Source organism: Chelonia mydas, chromosome 4, assembly GCF_015237465.2.
Source record: "Chelonia mydas isolate rCheMyd1 chromosome 4, rCheMyd1.pri.v2, whole genome shotgun sequence".
Classification (NCBI taxonomy): Eukaryota; Metazoa; Chordata; order Testudines; family Cheloniidae; genus Chelonia; species Chelonia mydas.
The window spans coordinates 57,333,549-57,350,736 of NC_057852.1; the positions used below are offsets into that span (position 1 = coordinate 57,333,549).

General features: G+C 48.0%; 1 long non-coding RNA gene across 1 annotated transcript; it reads right to left on the bottom strand.

Annotated features, from left to right (window-relative positions):
* Nucleotides 1-1,777: 1,777 nt before the first annotated feature.
* On the bottom strand, nucleotides 1,778-8,483 carry LOC122465650. Its single transcript, XR_006290643.1, has 3 exons — nucleotides 8,366-8,483; nucleotides 7,800-7,924; nucleotides 1,778-1,845 (listed from the first exon to the last, which is right to left on the bottom strand). It is a non-coding gene; the product is annotated as an uncharacterized LOC122465650 (long non-coding RNA).
* Between the last annotated feature and the right edge of the window lie 8,705 nt (nucleotides 8,484-17,188).

A 17,188-nucleotide genomic window follows, 5' to 3' on the forward strand; every position in this document is an offset into this window, starting at 1 on the left:
TTGAAATATAACCTGTGTGGGGCTTGGAGCATTTATTTTATATTAGGAACTTAGACACCTACTGGAAAAACTGTCTAAGAAGCTGTGACAGAGCAATCAAGGACCACCACCACCACATGATTCTACACAGGTGAAAATTGATTTGCTACCAGCAGTTATTGAATTTGAATGTCTTTGTCTAGAAGTCTATAGGTGGTATGGGGGAAATGCCCAGTGGAAGCATAGGGACAAGAAACTTGTAAGAAATATGCTAAGATAAGGGATCTATTTCATTATCAGAAACAGAAGACCAGTCTGGAGAGAATGGAGGGACTGTGTATCCCCCAAGGATGTGATATCAGACTAAAGGGATTGTATTCAGGAGTTGGCACTTTCAAGAAAAGAGTTAAAGTGAGTAAGAATTTGCTAAGTTGGTTTTTCCTTGCTACATTGTCCCCAAATGGTGGGTAACTAAAAATCCAGTGCTTCCATAGCCAGGTGGACCCTTGGGGAAAGAGCATGTCTAAATAAGTGTGTGTAGGGGGTGTGTGGGGTTAGGAGAGCAGAGGTCAGGGTCTAGGCACCAAAACCGTGGAGGTCCCTCTGCCAAAGAAGTGAGAGAGAAGGGGTCTGTATCTGAGAGCATGCTTGAGACCCAGAACTAGGAACCATGACCAGTCATTTCCCAGAGTCAGGGTGTCTGTAATCCAGACGTTAAAAAAAACAAAACTCCCCCATGGGATAATGGAGTGAGTGGATGTAATCATAACAGACTGGAGTCCATGCAGGGACATGAACGAAGTCACCTCCAAGTTCTGTTGTGAACTCACAAGAAATGCATCCTCATCAGGAGCATCTGCTTTGAAGAAAATGTAGGATGGTTTGATAAGCGATAGAGGAGTAGTCAAATTTGTATGTGGCTAGAAGGGAGGAAATCAGGGACATGCCAGGAAGGGGCGAGATTGTCTGCAGCAGGAAAGTTGGAGTCTTGTCACTGGTATAAGAATTAATACAGGTGTTGGCATTCTAAGAATCACACTACTGCATGACCATGCTAGTGTGGTTATTAATTCCTCATGCATGCTGAGAACTACATAGCTGGTTTCATCATGAAAGTTAAGGTTTAAAACACACACACACAGTTTGAGCAGACTAGAATGGATTTTGCATCCTAAACTATGGTGTCATTCCCATCACTCCCCATTAAGATTAGCTAACATGTTAGATGGGGAACACCCTCCAGCATGCCCTGAAGACCTCAGATATACATAACATGCAACCCCTACACTCATCACCCATACCAGTTATTGCCAACTACTCACCCTCATGCCCATGTCTGCTCACATGTATTAAAAAAGTGAGCATGATGGGAGAAGGAAGTGACAGAAATGGGATTATGGTCACTAGGTCCTACAAGTAGCTTATGCTTTTAGTGGTTCAAGTTGTATACAGATATGCCCACTTGCCAGCAGTAAACAGGCTGTTTCAGACAATTTGACATGAGCGTGATTGTGTGATTAAGTGTGTTTGATTGTTGTACAGGGAAAGCAAACAGCTCATGCTTCCCTCAGCTTGTTATTCAAGTATATTATCAGGGTTTTTTTTAACGTCTATGGACTAGCCACTGCTATTCCAGGATCAAACTGCATTGCATAGCTGTGCCCAATCAGATAAGTCACAGTAGCCCAGAGCCTCAGAGCATTTGGTGCCTAACTCCACTATGGCCCTTGTTCTCTGTTCTTATACAGGAGGAGGGTGTACATGCATGTTTGAAGTTTGGCTTCTGACCCATACTTACATATGCAACTTTGAGATCTGCTTTTCATTACCAATTTTGATGGTAAAATCCAGGTTATTCAAGTGTTCCTGGAAAGTAAACACAAAAGGGGAAATGAACATGGCCAGTTGCAGTCCATTTAAAAATTCAGATCTGTACAAATATTCCATGTAAATGTAATAATTGATTTATTCAGCATTATTTTCTCAGCAGTGACTGGAAGTTAGCAACTGTGCACCAAATATAGAAATATTGCCATATTATTTATCAGCAGAAGCAACAGTGTAACTAATATCCTTCAGCATACTCTTATTTTCCAGATTGTGGTTATTCACTTCTACCTCTTCAGTGAGAAGCAGGTAAGTATTTTCTCCCTTTGAGACCATTAGATTTGACACGTCTACTAAAGCTGCTGTTGAAGCAGAATCTCAGGAAGGGAATGGAATAAGACCATGCTGAGTCTAACACTTACATTATTTGTCCAGAGTCTAAATGAGGTAGACAGACCTGTGACTCACTATGCTTGATAAATTGCAAACAAGATGACAAAAGATAGTAATTCATTCTCTAATGATACAAGCTTCTGATACTGTACAGTATGCTTTCTCTGGAGAAACAGGATAGGGGATGGGGACAAAAGCAAGGAGGTTATCCTGAAGAGTGATTTAGAATTCACCCTATCTAATCTAGTTGTAGATAAATGATCCAATAATATTAAGGATGTCATCTAGGACTGAAGCGTTGATCTTTGAGATCTTTTCAAGTGAAAGATGACATACTGGAGACAAAATTGGACAGAAGAGTTTTGAATTCATGGATCAGTGGAATGCTGTCTAAAGTCTAATCCAGATGATCTCCATATAAGCAAATAATATATGGATTTGAATTCAGAACTGGCAGGGCTTGTTAGGAAGGCTTTAAACCAGATCTGAAGTGAGGAATGGGAAACTTCACAAACTGATACTTCCAATATGCAAAAAAGTCTGAAGGAGTTTTACTTCAACAGAAGAATAAGAACTGTATACCAAGAAGAATGTCTATAAGATAGAAGGAAAATGGAAAACAAGGTGAACTAGAAGTGATAGAAAATGAAGGCGATTAGGATTTAAGAGCATAATGAAACCTGGTAGGATGATTTACTAGGTGGAACATCAATAGAGAGAAGACTAGTCTATGTTGGGAGACACAAAGCGATGATTACTTGTTAAAAAAAATTATCTACTGCACACCGCCAATGAGAGTTTGACAAGGAAGAAGATAGTGGTTAATTTCTTAGGGTAAGAATACAGGAATAAAAGACAAAAAGTAAATTGTAGTGGGCATCTGCTACAGACTATTCGGAGATGGAGGAGAGAAAGATTCTTGAACCAGGTTTCCAGGTACTTGAAGCCTCAGGATACCATGTTTGTGGCAGATTATTAGACTCAAGATTGGTAGTACAAGGAAACATTAGAATTTCTGTTTTATGCAGAGAAAAAAGTATGAACCAAAAGCAGAGAAGTCATTCTTCATTTACATCTTACTGATAAAGATGAGAATACTAGAGAAGCAGGCTACAGTATCATGACCACAAAAATACTTTAACATTGTAAGGAATAGGTTCAGAATAAAAGGTATTAAATTTCAAGAAAGCTGATTTTGGAAAGTTAATAACTCTAACAACGTGCAACAGGAGGAACTATTAGAATCCATCAGTGTGACAGAATGCTTGAGGATTCTAAAAGCTACCATAATTAGAGCACACAGCACTTCCCGAAGAAAAATAAATAAATCAGGGAACAAAACGAATGGCTTATGTGACTTCATAAGGGACAACTCAGGTTGAGGTGAGCTGGACTGGGACCCTCTACTGGAAATGGAAGAGCATAGTGGCAACCAAACAATATGGAGAGTCTATCACGCTTGGCAGGGAATAGATCCCTGGCATCAGAAGAACACAATGTATTGGGCTAACCCAGTAAGATAAAAAGGTACTTTTACAAAAGAGACTATAGGAAAAAGTAGTAGCTAATAAGGTCATAATAAGTGAGGGAGAGTTTGAAATTAATGATGCCAACCTTTAGAAGAGACTAAATGCCTATTTAAGTCTGTCTTTGGCAAGAAAAGTGAAGTGGAGAAGTAGGATATAAAACCCTTGTAAGACAGCTACCAAAAAAAAAAAAAAAAAGTCGTTCATGACTCTCTCCTCCCCCTAACCCTTCCCAGAACAAACAGCAGTTCTGCCCTGAAATGCTGTTGATCCTGTTGCAGCTGCAATAGGTGAGAGCCAGCCTCATAGACACACTGTGCTGGCTCTAGAACTCTTGCCATCTTGTCCCTAGGTAATATAGCCCCCCCATTAGGGCAGGGAATTGGTGGCTTCTTTGATGATATCTGTTTATGCAGGAGGATCAGGCAAAGGGGAGAAGAGCACAGCTTAATCTGTTCCAAGGTCCTGGTAGTTTAGCTTTAACTACACAGTACTAAAAATGCATTATGTGTAACTGTCCTTAGAAGTCATTCCGTACATAGTGTGCATAAAATCATTGTAGTAAACTGTGTTGTCCCTTTTCTGTGATGATTATTGCATTTTAATTTATCATTTCATAAGTAAGCAGGCAAATTGAACAGACTTCATTTAAATTTGGGGCATTTTATTTAAGGCAACCCCTGAAGTGGATGGGGCTAGCCCATAATTTAAAATGGTTCTTCACCCAGTTTCTAGAGGTTCAGTGTTCCTCAAATAAAAGGAGTGTGCAGCTCCCCAGATCTCCTTTCAGTTGTCTATCTTGAAGCTGAAACTTGTGACCTAATGATACAGGCTTGATTATTCAGACACTGAGAAAGGGTTTCAAAATTCACTAGTGTTAAAGAAATATGAATTACAGGTACAGTCACTCAACTGGAAAAGATAATAGTTTCTATTGAGTTTGGTTTTGTTCTGTTGCACATCATTCAGTGTTCTGGTGATCTAGAATACAATAGTTAATATTTATGAACATTGAGCAATAGACATGTCACCTTAAAAAACCAAGCCACTATATATTTGTTTTTCTTGATATATATTTGCACTAACCAGACACTGTGATGGATACAGAGAAAGGATTAAGTATCTTCAAGAGGCAAACTGAAGATACATTCTTTTAAAGTTCGAGCTTTCGTGAGCTACAGCTCACTTCATCGGATGCATACTGTGGAAACTGCAGAAGACATTATATACACAGAGACCATGAAACAATACCTCCTCCCACCCCACTCTCCTGCTGGTAATAGCTTATCTAAAGTGATCATCAAGTTGGGCCATTTCCAGCACAAATCCAGGTTTTCTCACCCTCCGACCCCCCCCACAAACTCACTCTCCTGCTGGTAAAATGGGCTATTACCAGCAGGAGAGTGAGTTTGTGGGGGGGGGGGAGGGGGGGCGGAGGGTGAGAAAACCTGGATTTGTGCTAGAAATGGCCCAAGTTGATGATCACTTTAGATAAGCTATTACCAGCAGGAGAGTGGGGTGGGAGGAGGTATTGTTTCATGGTCTCTGTGTACATAATGTCTTCTGCAGTTTCCACAGTATGCATCCGATGAAGTGAGCTGTAGCTCATGAAAGCTCATGCTCAAATAAATTGGTTAGTCTCTAAGGTGCCAGAAGTACTCCTTTTCTTTTTGCGAATACAGACTAACACGGCTGTTACTCTGAAACCTGTCATTCTTTTAAAGTTGGAGATCATCTGCAGCTTGTGGGGAAAACAAGTGAGGGACTGATTCAGGTGAGTAAAGGAAGGTAGAGGTTGTTTGGAATATGTGGGATGACACTTCTTTATTTTAGGAGGATCCATATTAGATTAAGAAGCAGAAAAGATTTCTTCAGTGAACCCAGGAAAGCAGACTATGAGCGTGACACTGTGGGAGCCTCAAATAATATAAGGTATTATACTAGTTGGAAATTAAAATGAGATTTCACAGCTGAGACCCCCTAATAAATATTTAAGTAATCTGTGTAGTCCAAAGAAGCATAGCTTTATTTTTAAAAATCTTTTAGTCAGGCTGTACAATATTAGGGATGGGGATGTCCCCCACCCTCAAAAGTCAGGACAATCACTAAATGGTATCCAATAGGACTGAATTCTTCCCATTGGGAAGAAAGTGTCAAATTAAGGCAAATAGTGCAGTAGATACTTGGGAAAACTAATTTTTGTGCAAATGCTTTGATTGAAGTTACTGCATCCTCAGAATAATGGAAAATAAAAGATTTAATTGGAAAAAGGACGGATGCTGAAGTGACTGAAACTGCATTTTCCAGATTTGCCACTAGATCTAGTAGCTATGTTAAATCATAAACTGGACCTGTCAAGAGAAAAATAGTAGTGTTGAACTGAGAGTACCAAGTTTGTTTCCCTTTTTTTGAACCCCCCACCCCAAGACTTTTGGGGTTTCAAAATATACCCTCTCCCACAAAAATTCCCTGATCAGTCCAGGAATCTTCTACTGACAGCCTTGAGTCTAGAAACTGTTGCAACTAAAGTGTTACAGTTTATCTAGATAACTGCCAAGGACAGTTCAGCAGGTGCAGAGAAGTTGTACTGTATACTAGTTTGAGCGCCACCAGAAATATTCAGATTTCAAAAAACAAACCATGATTTACAGATTGCTGCATAGTTATGGAGTGTCTTGGGTGAGCTTTGTTTTTGGTGGACTAAAGTGTAAAGCTGACTACTATATACTCTGCAATAGCATCTCATATAGGCTTGACTATTGCCACCATCAAGAGATCTGATGAACAGGAAAGGCAGAAATTATGGGCTTTCTGATCTTGACTCCAGCTCCAAGCAAGTAGTATCACATATCTAAAAGAGTAGGAAATCCATAGGGAGGACCATTTTCTGAAGCAGGCTCCTTAAAAAAAAAACCCATGAAAAATAAGGTAGCTGTAATCAAGTGTGAGATCACAAGATCCGCTTTTGCAGATGGATTTTTGTGCTACTATGGGACTGTGAGCTAACCACCAAGATGTACATTTAATCCATGTGACCATTCTTTGCTATAGGAGACAGCTGTATGTCCTTCCACTCCCTTTTGTTCATTGTCAGCACATGATCCATAATTTAGCTCCAGAGATATTCCAAGATACTGGTGAGTCAGGTACTGAAGTAAATCATGTGTCCATACCCAGCTTTACTCTTTGGATCAGATGAAAGAACCACTTTTTAAAGGCAGAAATTCACCTTTCCTTTAGAAGTATTTCCAAGTCATGTTACATTTAAGCTACAGCTCCAAGTGACAGGTGAGCAGTTATTCATGAAAAATAATAATTGGTTTCTGGCCAGGCACAACCATTTGTTTTAATGGATTCACTTCAGAGTTACTTTTAGGAAAGTATTAAATCTAGTGCAAAATAAAGTTACATACTCGGACTTTTTTTCAATGCTAGCAAGGTCAGTATAGGTAGCTGCATGTGTATGTGTGTGAATACAGAATTTCTGGTTAAAGATGGGCTGATGCAACTCCCCCCCCCCCCATTGGAATTTCTCAATTTTGAGTGATTTTTCAAAATCCAGCCTTATAACCAAGTTCTGATTAATTGGTCTATCATCACTTGCAGCATTGGAAATCTGAACACAGCTCAAGTTGTGGGTGAAGTTTGAAAACAACCTGAACTCAGATTTGAGTTTTGCACCTGGGGCCCACCCCTGACCCTGCAGAGTATATGCAGAAGTTCTCCTCCCATAGCCTTTTATAGGTTTCATATTGTATTTTGTAGTAAGGTCATGTTTCCTAATAATGGACCTGGGTCAACTTTTTTTTTTTTTAAGTTGATTGCAGGGATAAGTGATGGTGTATACTTTTTATTAGATGGCCAAGTCCTCACTATTTTCATATGGCATCACCATCAGTCTTACACAAGTGGGATGTGCAGGGAAGAGTTAGAATGTAAGAGGAAACTGAGACTGCTTCTCCAAGGTTGGGAGATTGCTTAGACTATAGCATATGGGCAGCACTAGATTTTTCTCATGGGAACCCATAAAGGAAAGATATTTGAGTAAAGAGACAGCATAGAAGAGCGACTCACCAGCTAGCATACCCCCTCGTTGGTGGGCAAACCACAATAGTCTCCTCCTCCAGTGCCCCCTTGTCCAGGAGTCTGCTTCTTCTCATTCCAGCTCTCCAGCCAGGTCACATTCAGTCTCATCCTTTCTGGGGTAAGAGAAAGCCCCACAGAACAGTACTCTAATGACTTTATGCCAGGTCTTCACACCAGAGGGCTCTCATACCACCTCTCAGTAGCCACTAAGTGAAAGCAAGCAGTTCCTCAACTCTGGGCCCCAGTCCAGGGACCCTGTAGCAAGCAACTAAGCTCTGCTCCCTCAGATTCTTTACAGGAATGCTACCTACCTAACTCTGCCCTTAGGCCCTTTACCTCAGCCCCTTGCTGGGCTCTTTTCTCCACAGATGCTTCACCCCCCTCCCCAGCTCTACGGAGTTCTTTCTGGCAGAAAATACCTCCTAGGGCTTTCTCGCTAAAAGCCCATCTATTGTCTACCTCCCTGCACAAGGCTCTGTGTATTTCCTCCAATAAAAAAACCCACCCAACCCCCAGTCTGCCTCCTGGCATCTTATCCTTTTGTCAAGACTCACCACAGACATTCACTCTACTTCTGTAACTTTCCACAATCTCACTTAGCCATTTACTGGTATTTCCCTTCTTAGGAGTTGATCCCAGTCCCTACTATATCACCCGCAGCTTCCTGGCTTTTTTTCTACTGCCAGGAAGTTCTTCCTTTATTAGTCACCAGTGCTCCTCTCAGATGGGACTCATCCTTAATTCAGACATCTAATTACTCCCCACTCCTCTGTGCAACCAGGTACACTAATGGTTTTTGGCTCCATTTAACTCTTTCTATGCCTGTGTGGACTTTACACTCCATCACAGATGGGAGAGCTCATTTTGGTAAACACAAGAAAAATCACCTGTCACCTGTGAAATCATGGTAATGTATAGCTCATTTATCTTTTGTAGGCTATGTTTACCATGAAACTGTTTAACTGTACTGTTTTCTCTCCTGATTTAAATCTTTCTGATTTAAGCCACATGCTATGAGGAGTGCTATCATGATTCTAGTGAGAAGAACCTACAATAGTAATATTCTCTTTTTCTAGGAACTACAGAGTAAACCCTAATAAATAACTGGCTTAGTCTCAAAATAACAAACATGACAGGATATGAAAATCACATCTTTCTGTAAATATTAAGGGAAAGTATGATTTCATATTTTGGGTGCATGAGCAACATCCAGAATCACCCACAGTAAACTATTTTATTATTACAGTACTGCACAGGATGTAGTATCAAGGACAGGAAAGCCAAAAATATGTCCATGACAAAGATTTTTCAAGTATCTGTCTTCATTTTTCATATCTACATATTGATTTTTGTTTCATTTTTAGGATTACTTAGCTGCTTAAGTACTTTAATGCCCTCAGCCCTCATTGCAAAACACTATTAAGGGAGAGGCTTTAGATATGCCAGTGACTCCCACATAAGAAGCATGTGATAGCCAAGAGTGTTGAGACTATAAATGTCTGCTGCAAATCTCTGAAAATACCCTGAAAAACTAAAGCATGAAAGAAATGTCTGCTTCCTAGTATAACTTGTTGCACAACATTCATTCCCCAAGTGGTCTAATGGAACCCAAGTTTGTTGATCTTCTAGATATTCTCCTTTGCCTAAGTAGAGTGACTGTGGAAACTCAGAATTAAAGGAGGTCCATTTGTTAAAATGCCTCTTTGTATTTGTGCTTTTATAAATATATGTATGCACACTCAGAAGATGATTTAATAAATGTTATTTTTCTATGCACTCAATTGTTTCTCTTGTACACATGCAGGCAGAGTAAAATGTCCAAATTAGAGTAGGGTGAATAACTGATTTTTTGGTTCATTGAAAGTTCTGAAAAATTGAACAACAAATTGATTTGAACCAAACCTGAAAACTCCAAAAGATTTTGGCAAATCAAAAAAGTCAGCAAAAATTTCATTTTGGTCAAATAGAACATTTCATTTCTGGGCACTTTTTAAAAGAAAAGGAAAGGAAATGAAGGGCTAGATTCACAAAACAGCTGGAAGATGCAGGAATAAAAAGACTCGAGTCCTATTTTCCCAAGAAGTGTCCTAACTACTGGGTTACAGAATCATTCTCATGCTCATTTTTCTGGATCAATGACTAGTCAAGTATTTTATAGAGAGAGGAACAGCTTCAACAGGAGAGAGGTTCACCTCCAGAATATCTCATAGCTCTCTCCTGTAGAGATGGAGATCCAAGTTCAGATTCTTTCTCCACAGATGAGAGGATTGAACCCATCCCAGATGAGCACCCTAATCACTGGGCTAAAGCTTATAAAGGAGACAGTAGCAGAATCATCATCACTTCCTCCTTTTTACACCACTTTGTGAATGGAGCCTAAATCCTGAAAAGAAATTTTGGGGGGGGGGCCAAAACTGTTTGGTGAATTTGTGTGTATTTTCTGGGGAATAAACTATTGTGACAAAGTTCCTGCTCTACCTTGGGGGGTCTTGCGCTTATTGGCAGATTTGCTTGCCTTGGAGCTTCACGGTAGCCCTCAGCTTGGCCATTTTTCTGAACCCACAATCTAGCTCAACTCCTCCTGTGTCTGACTAGGAGCTGGGAGGTTCGGGGGGAACCCGGGCCTGCCCTCTACTCCGGGTTCCAGCCCAGGGCCCTGTGGAATGCAGTTGTCGAGAGCGCCTCCTGGAACAGCTGTGTGACAGCTACAACTCCCTGGGCTACTTCCCCATGGTCTCCTCCCAACACCTTCTTTATCCTCACCATAGGACCTTCCTCCTGGTGTCTGATAATGCTTGTACACCTCAGTCCTCCAACAGTCCACATTCTCACTCTCAGCTCCTAGTGCCTCTTACTCCCAACTCCTCACACACACACCACAAACTGAAGTGAGCTCCTTTTTGAAACCCAGGTGCCCTGATTAGCCTGCCTTAATTGATTCTAGCAGCTTCTTGATTGGCTGCAGGTGTTCTAATCAGCCTGTCTTAATGGTCTCTAGCAGGTTCCTGATTGTTCTGGTACCTTCCCTGCTACCTTACCCAGGGAAAAGTGACCTACTTAGCCTGCTCTCCTGCTGCTGCCCTCTGGTCTGGGCTTTCCTTGCTTTTTGCCTCTGCTTTCGGCTTCCCCCCCAACTGGGCCAGACGATCTCCCCCCTTTCTTTTCTTTTTGTTGTTTTTTTTTTTCTTCTTTCTCTGCTGTTGCTAGAGTGCTGGCTGGCTGCCGGCCGGCTGTTAGCCTCCCCTGCCCTCGGATGCTGATGCTGCTCCAGCTGAAACCCCGCCCCCCGAGAGGGGGGGCCTGCCAGCCTGCTTCCCCAGACGGGGGGAGTGGAAGGACCCAGCCCCCAGACCCAGCTGCTTGCTGTTTGTCTGCGGACCCGTCTCCGGTTGAGAGGTATCTTATCACTTGCTCTGGCATTTCTGGAATGCAAAAAAGAAAACCCGGAACAGACAGAGAAAAAGCAGTCCACCGGAGGAACACAGCCCGGGGAATCTACAAATCGCCGTGGAGGGGGCCTAAGACTGAGTAATTTTCGAACTGTGCTCTCGTGTGGGGGGAGGCCTTGACTGTGTCGTGACTGTATTTGTAGGGACACAGGGGGTGTGGCACGGAGCTGCCCCCAATCCATCTGTGTCCTCCCAACCCCCACACTACTATCCTCATCACTGCCCCCTCCATCGTCATTGCTGTCTGTTTAACATCTGCCTCTGGACTTAGCTGCTTGCCCTGATTCCACCGTGTGGGCCAGAAGCACCAGCCAACCAAACAGGACTCTCTGGACAAGCATACGGTGATTCATGGCCCCCCCCTGAACTGCCCATCCCACAGCCTGTCCCTTTTTACCTGACCCCAACTCCTGTTAACCACCTGCCACCGCCCCCGCTGGGGCATCGGCAATGGAGGGCACCGGGGTAACCTCCGCAGCTGCCATGCCCACCACCTCCCTAGACTTTAGGGGACCCCCCCAGCTGGCAGGAAAGGCCAGGGCAAGAAGAAGGGGAAGGGCCCCGCTAAAACCACCGGGCCCTCCGTGGCAGGGGCCACCCCCACTGTTGCGGCCCCGCTACCGACCACGGCGTCCCTCCCTGCTGCCCCCTCCACCAGCTCTGCGGATGTCCCTCCCTCAGCCCCGGGTGGCAGCAGCCCCCCTGCCTGCCACCTCATCATCTCTCCTGCCCACCGCCTCCGACACCATCAACAGCGGCCAGGGCCCCTTCCCCACCATGACAAGGAAGCACGGTGTCCAATGCCTCCTGGTGCCCGCCTCGCACCATGTGGAGACCTATGTGCCGGCGTTGCCAAGGGTGGTGGGGCCCTCGGCCATTGTGGCGGCCTCCAAAATGTATGGGAAGGTCGTCTTCTTCTTAGCATCGGAGGCTGCCACCCAGGAGGCGGTGGAGAGGGGCCTGGCGGTTGGGGGGGTGTTTGTCCCCCTAGAGCCGCTAGAAGACCTGGGTGTCCACCTGGTCCTGGCCTCTGTCCCTCCTTTTCTCCCCAGTGCTACCCTGTTACCCGCCCTTTCCACCCTGGGGAAACCTGTTTCTGTCATCAGCCCTCTCCTGTTGGGCTGCAAGGACCCCACCCTCCATCAGATCTTCTCCTTCTGCCGGCAAATACAGCTTCTACTGCCGTCGGCGGCGCATGACGGAGAGGCGCTCGAGGGGTCCTTCCTAGTCCCCCACCAGGGGGGCCGTTACCAGGTGTATTTCTCCACGGGGGAGGCCCGGTGCTACCTCTGCTGGGCGTCAGGGCATGTCCGGAGGGACTGCCCCTTAGCCCAGCAAGGAGGGGCACCTGGCATCCCCGAGACCCGGCAGGACATCGGCCCCGTCGTTGCCAACGCCCCTGGCCGCCCGATACCCGAACCCCCCCCCACCTTCTCTTCGGACCACTACTTCTCCCACTCAGGCCCAAGGGGCACCTCCCCTACAATGCCCAGACGAGTGGAGAGCCCTGCCCTCGCTGCTGACAATCTGGTGGGGCCTATGGAGGAGGGTGTGGCAGAGATACCACCAGGCATGGAAGAGAGCCTGCCCCAGGGAGAATCCTCCCTCCCTTATGCCACCCCACCGTCCCCCCGCAAGTCCCTGAGCCATCGCCTTTACCCCCGACACGACCCCTGCTAACCAGCCCCCAGATGATGCCATGGAGGGCTGGGCCCTAGTCCAGGGGAAGCGAGGCAAGCGGAAGGCTCGAGCTCTGCCTCATCTACCCGAGGAAGACCAGGAAGGGGGGCACTGATGCCAAACCTTCCGCTTTGACCACGAGTGCGTCCCATCCACCGGTGTCAGCCGGGAAAGACGTGGTAGCACCGGAAGGTAGTGTCTCCCCTCTGAGACCCTCGAGGAAGCCCCTTCTGTCCTGCCACTACCTGAAGCCCCCGTGAACCCCAAGGCAACCGTCATGGCGGGTGCCAGCGGGGAGAACCCTGGGGCGATGGAAAGTGTCCTCTCCTCCATGTTCGAGGAGATCGAGGCCCTAGATCTGACCCCGGTCGCCCAGGGGGAGGACGACCTTTTGCCAGCAAACCTCGATTTAGGCGACCTCACTCCACCCCTCTTTTCCCCATGCTCCCTCCCCCTAACTGCTGCTTCTGCTCCCACCTCCGAGGAGTCCCTGGACTCCTCCATTGACCCGGCCGCTGATGGCGCCCCGCTGACGACCATCGAGCCTGCTCAAGTGACAGCCGGCGCCATGCGGCCGGGACACGAGTTGCCAGGGGCACCCCCTGTTGGTGCGGAGCAATCGATTTCCTTCCCGGGCGGGGGCCCAAAAGAAGATAATTCACCTCCTGATGCTGTGGCCACTAAATCCACCATAGAGCCCGCGCCCGGTATCACTGAGAGCTCCCTCCCCAACCCCTTAATCCCCGAGTCTGATCAGGAGGCGCCACCATCCAGCTGCTTGCCTCCTGAAACCCAGAACCTCGCCTCTGCCCCTGCCCCTGCCCCTGCCCCTATCCAATTTACCTCCTACAATGTCATTGCCGCCACTGGGGCTGTCTCCTTCCCTTTCCCAACTGATGACCCCCAGGGAGTGGCCTTTGTGTTCTCCTGCCCCGACCCATTAGGAGCTGCTATCTTCCCTCCACCGCCCCCTATTGCCCCAGAGCTTAAGGCGGGCCTTGAAGCTCCAGCCCATCAGGCACCCTGTCGGGGGTCCGCACCTTGCTTGTTTGTTTTAGTGGACCACGGGGCTGCACCAAGGGCCCCGCCGGGGAACACCCGGGAAACCGTAACCCCACCCCGCCATGAGCTGCGAGGAGAGCTGCGGAAGTTTTTAGAGGATGTCCATGGCTCCCGCAACAAGGTACAGCTTGCTCTCCAGCGATGGGGGGATTTTTTTCAAATCCTCTGGGCCACAAGGGCCCTCATGGGGGAAGGTAAAGGGATGGGGAAGCAGGATGCCGCGGCCTACTGGTGGGTCCGCGTCTTCCGTGACCAATTATTCACCTACGGGATGAGTCAAGGACTGTTGCGCGGCCCACTGGGGGATGTGAGCATCCCTGCCAGTGAGGATCCCCCTTGGCCCCCCCTGACATCTCTCACCATTGCAACATGGAACACCCGGGGTTGTAGGATGGCTCTCTGCAGGTCCCAGGTGCTCTCCTTCCTTCGGGAGGGAGGGTACTCTGTGATTTTCCTGCAGGAGACCCATACGGATCTGACCGCCGAAGACATTTGGCGGCTGGAGTGGGGGGACAGGGTCTACTTTAGCCATTCCACGATTCGGCAGGCTGAAGTGGCAATCCTGTTCTCCCCCGACCTATGGCCTGAGGTGCTAGGGGTCACTGAGGCCATACCAGGTCACCTGCTGCATCTCCGGGTCCGTATAGAGGGGCTCGTGGTTAACCTCGTTAATGTTATGCCCCGACATCGAGCCCGGAGCGGCTGCAATTCTATCAGCAGACATCCACTTTCCTCTGCACCTTAGATTCTCACGAGTGTCTGGTCCTGGGAGGGGATTTTAATACCACCCTCGAGGAGCGAGACCGCTCGGGGACCGAGCAGAGCCCGGCCAACGCGGACACCCTCCGGGAGGTAGTTGAACATCACTCCCTAGTGGACATCTGGCATGACCACCACCCGGATGACACTTCCACGTTCACCTTTGTCCGGGTGGAAGCCCATCAGTCGAGCCACTCCCAGTTGGACCGCATTTATTTATCACGCTTCCATCTCTCACGAGCCCACTCCTCCAGCATTCGGCTGGCCCCATTTTCTGACCATCACCTAGCCACCATGACAGCCTCCCTCTGTGCGGAGAGGCCGGGGCCAGCCTACTGGCATTTTAACAACAGCCTGTTGGAGGATGAGGGCTTCGTGACGTCCTTCCGGGAATTCTGGCTGGCCTGGGAGGGCAGTGGCTGCCTTTCCCTCGGCGTGGTGATGGTGGGACCTGGGGAAGGTGTGCGCCAGGCTTTTCTGCCGCGACTACACCCAGGGCACCAGCCGACAGAGAAATGTGGCAATAGAGCAGTTGGAACGGGAGGTCTTAGAGCTGGAGAGGCGTCTGGCTACCAGCCCCGAAGACCCGCTCCTCTGTGTAGCGTGCCAGGAGAAGCGGGAGGAGCTCCAGGCCTTCGAGGACCATCGGGCCTCGGGCGCCTTTGTTCAATCCTGCATCCACCTCCTTTGGGAGATGGATCGTGGCTCCCGCTTCTTCTATGCCCTGGAGAAAATGAGGGGGGCCAAGAAACACGTCACTTGCCTCCTGGCAGAAGACGGCACCCCCCTCACGGAACCGGCGGAGATGTGCGGGAGGGCCCGAGCCTTCTACTCAAGTCTTTTCTCCCCAGATCCAACCGAGCCTAGCGCTTGCAGAGTGCTTTGGGAGGAGCTCCCTACAGTCAGCACGAGCGACCGAGACCGGCTAGAGTTGCCTCTCACTCTGGCCGAGTTCTCGGAAGCCCTCCTTCGTATCCCCACTAATAAGTCTCCAGGCATGGACGGGATGACCGTGGAGTTCTACCGCGTGTTTTGGGACATCCTCGGCCCAGACCTAGTCACCGTCTGGGCTGAGTCTCTGCAGAGCGGGGTCCTCCCTCTTTCGTGCAGGTGAGCTGTGCTCGCCTTATTGCCGAAGAAGGGGGACCTCCACGATTTACGAAATTGGCATCCCGTCTCGCTCCTCAGCACGGACTACAAAATTGTAGCGAAAGCAATCTTGCTGTGGCTAGGGTCTGTGCTGGTGGACGTGATCCACCCAGACCAGACCTACACCATCCCGGACCGCAGTATCTTTGATAACCTATTTATGGTTCGGGACCTTTTGGAACTCGGGCATAGAGACGGTCTGTTGTTCGCCCTCCTGTCCCTAGATCAAGAGAAGGCGTTCGATAGGGTGGACCATGGGTACCTCCTGAGCACTCTGCAGGCATTTGGCTTCGGACCCCAGTTTGTGGGTTTTCTCCGGGTGCTGTACACTTCCACAGAGTGTCTGATTAAGCTCAACTGGACCCTGACCGAACCGGTCAGCTTCAGGCGAGGAGTATGGCAGGGGTGCCCCCTCTCGGGCCAGCTGTACGCTCTGGCGATTGAGCCCTTCCTCTGTCTCCTCTGCAGGAGGTTGACAGGATTGGTGCTGCGGGAGCCGGAGCTGCAGCTGGTCCTGTCGGTGTACGCTGATGACGTGCTCCTCGTGATCCAGGACCCCGGCGACTTGGGGTGGGTGGAGGCTTGCCAGGCCATCTATTCGGCAGCCTCCTCCGCCTGGGTCAACTGGGTCAAGAGCTCTGGCTTGGCAGTAGGAGACTGGCGGCAGGCGAGCTCCCTCCCACTTGCGCTTCAGACCATCCAGTGGCGGGTCCACTGCTCTACCTCGGCGTTTAGCTTTCTGCCACGCATCCCTCTCCACCAGAAAACTGGGAAAATTTAGAGGGCGGGGTGATAGAGCGGCTCCGGAAATGGACGGGACTACTCCGATGTCTCTCCCTCCGAGGGAGAGCACTGGTGCTTAATCAGCTAGTCCTGTCCATGCTCTGGTACCAGCTCAACACCCTGGTCCTGGCCCCGGGTTTCCTGACCAACCTCCGGACATCGATTCTGGGGTTCTTTTGGTCAGAAATGCACTGGGCCGCTGTAGGGGTTCTTCATCTACCCCTGAAGGAAAGTGGTGAGACCTTCTGCCACCTTTGGAGGGTGAGCAGCCCCGGTGGGCCAGTCTATATTCCACCTTGGTTCCGAAGCCCGTCGGGGACATCAGTTGGCGGCGCCTTCATGGAGCTGTGAGCATGGGCACGTACTTGGCGTGGTTCACCCCCATCCCAGATACTTGACCCTTTTGTGGTATGAGGGGAACCCTGGTGCACGTATATTTGGAGTGCGCCAGGCTGCAGCCTCTGTTCCAGCTCCTCACAAATCTCCTATTACGTT